The 2,689-nt window shown below is 36.3% G+C and overlaps 1 non-coding gene across 1 annotated transcript; it reads right to left on the bottom strand.

Moving 5' to 3' along the window:
* Positions 1–2,310: 2,310 nt before the first annotated feature.
* LOC131152487 (small nucleolar RNA R71) lies at positions 2,311–2,416 on the bottom strand. Its single transcript, XR_009135986.1, has one exon. It is a non-coding gene; the product is annotated as a small nucleolar RNA R71 (small nucleolar RNA).
* Positions 2,417–2,689: the final 273 nt, after the last annotated feature.

The following is a 2,689-nucleotide window of genomic DNA, read 5'->3' as shown; positions in this document are numbered from 1 at the left end:
TGTAAGAGCATCAAAATACTATGCTAGTACCTCCTTCAGCCCTTATATGCACACCTTTTGTGCATTGTGTAAAAAGAAGGGGCACATAAAATTTGATTGCCCATTTAAAAGGAAAGATGTAAAATGCAAACAGGTCCAGCGAGTCAAAGTACCACCTAGTCCTAACCCATAAAGACTCAAAGATAGAAAAATGGTATGGGTTGTAAAGAAAGGAAACTCATTAGAACTTATGGAGGAACAAATTTCAATTGGAGTTACATAAATTCTTTTCTTAGGTTCTAGGTTTTGGGGGAGTGATGTCTATTGGCCTACGAAGTGGTCTATGCTTAAAATGTTAAATCTTAGTATGTGCATTCATTATACACTTTCACTATATGCTAAGAACATTAGAAAATCTAGCCATTATGCAATCTCAAATAAAATATCCAATTTAAACTTAACACACACACACACACATAGAAATATATATATATATATATATATATCATAATGATTGGATAAAATATGAAAACATTGGCTATAGCATACTTGAATGAAAATCCACTTCAAAATGGACATAGCATCTTTTCCAGGTAAATAATTTTAAATGCTTAACTCATGCTTAAAGATCAACATCCTAAGTTTAGCAACTGGTGTCCATTGCATAAGATTAAGCTTTAGGAAATGAATCACATATATTAAGCATAATTTGATCTTAAACTCTTCTTGGAGCCTTAAAAACTTGATAAATTTTTAGTCATTCTATTCCATGCAAATATCTTGAATCATGTCAACTAATATTGAATACCCTTGGAACTTAACAAAAACTTTTAATCCTTAAGAGTATTTAATCCACTTCTCACGCAAAGCTCTCGAACTTTAAGTCAAACCCATTAAAGCTTTATATACTTAGAAATGAGTTGAATGGCTAATATGATTGCCTAGGTCTCAATCTAGATGAATGTATAAAATTCAAGTAGACTTATACACATGCAGATTAAATCAAAAGCCATTCCAACTTGGGGCCTCTTACATATTGAAATTCGTAAGAGAAGAGGCATTGTAAGCTTATGAGTTTGAAAGAAATATTCATTGTGACCTTTTGGTCCTCTAAGCCTAATCATGTAAAGCCGAGTCTAAATTAGTAAATTACACATATTAGGCTATAGTCTCCCAGAGAGGTTCTCGTGATTGTTGTGACAGAGTATACTCTGGTTCTCGACTATGCTCCAGACGAGTTGTGCACCCTTACTACTCTATGCCATTGAAATACTCCTTGGATTGTTTAGCCGAGTTCTGATTAGTTTAATGCAGTAAACTCACTAAACTTATATTACACAAAAAACATCCTAGGTGTCATTCATGATTAAGCATTGCTTTGTAGGAGTAGAGTTAAGTTAGATTTGCATGCTTTCAATTAGTTGATAGAAAATATCCTGAAAAATATCATCTTTTACTTTTCTTTTATACAAGGCTACAACAGATTAATTTGGAAGTGGTTTGATAATTGCGCTTTAAGTCCCTGAGGATCGACACCAAACTACCCCACTTTCTACTAAACTTGGGATTAAGTTAGGTTTTATAAATATTATTTTTGGTAGTTAAGGACCCAAGCCTTGGCAAGCCTACAAAATTTTGGCATTGTTGCCGAGGACTTAGCTATAGTTATAAGCCAACTTTCATTTTGTGATATTGTTGCTTTTTTTTTTTTGGTTTACTTTCTTTCTAATTTTGTTTGCTAATTTGGAAGTCTTAAATCTATGTGCATCAAGTTTGTATGTTTGGTTTGTGTTCTTTGGATCCTGAGATAGTGCCCCTACAACTCGAGATTGAGAAATCCCATAGATCCTCTAGGAAACCTACCTCTAATCTGAAGATTGATGAGTTGTCTGAACTGAAACTCATGGCTGAACAACCACCGGTTCCCATTGAACAAATCTAGGAACCTCGAGCCCCGTGGAGGAGCAGCCCCTTCGGCCGCTTAGGGAATGCTTTGTACCTAATGCATACACCTTGCTATCTTACATCTGGTTTTCGGATGTCCAGGAGGCGTAAATCGAGATTAAGACTTCTATTATCTTGATGCTGCCCACCTTTGATGGAAACTCTACAGAAAATCCTTACCAACATCTAGATGAATTCTTGGAAATTTGCTCCACCATCCACATACCTAATTTCAGTGATGACACTCTCTATTTTGTCTTTTTCCATTCTCTCTGAAGGATAAGGCCAAATATTGACTGACTTTCTTGGAACTAAACTCGGTGGCCAACTAGGCCACCATGCAACATGAATTCTTGAAAAAGTACTTCCCAATTAGGAAGATGAACTAGCTTCAAAGAGCCATCATGAGCTTCTCACAGATGGATGGGGAACTCTTTTTCAAGACTTGAGAACGCTTTAGGGACTTACTCCATCAATGCCCACATTATCAGGTCCCCAAGTGGCAATTAGTGCGAACCATTTACGAAGGGTTAGTTGAGAGAGATAGGTTGATGGTTGATGCATTATACCGAGGTACTTTCCTCACTAAACATGAAAATGAGGCATGGGTTCTCTTTGAGAACCTAACTGAGAATTCCTAGCAGCACAATGTGGCAACTCGTAGACCTCTTGATCCATCTACTTCTAAACCCAAGGGAGTTTACGAGTTGACCTCAGACCATAACTTGGCATCCACTTTGCATAGCATATCTAAAAAGTTTGATCA

This window comes from Malania oleifera, chromosome 3 (genome assembly GCF_029873635.1).
Source record: "Malania oleifera isolate guangnan ecotype guangnan chromosome 3, ASM2987363v1, whole genome shotgun sequence".
NCBI lineage: Eukaryota > Viridiplantae > Streptophyta > Magnoliopsida > Santalales > Ximeniaceae > Malania > Malania oleifera.
The sequence above is the reverse complement of the archived record's forward strand: the minus strand, read 5'-3'. Positions and strand labels throughout refer to the sequence as shown.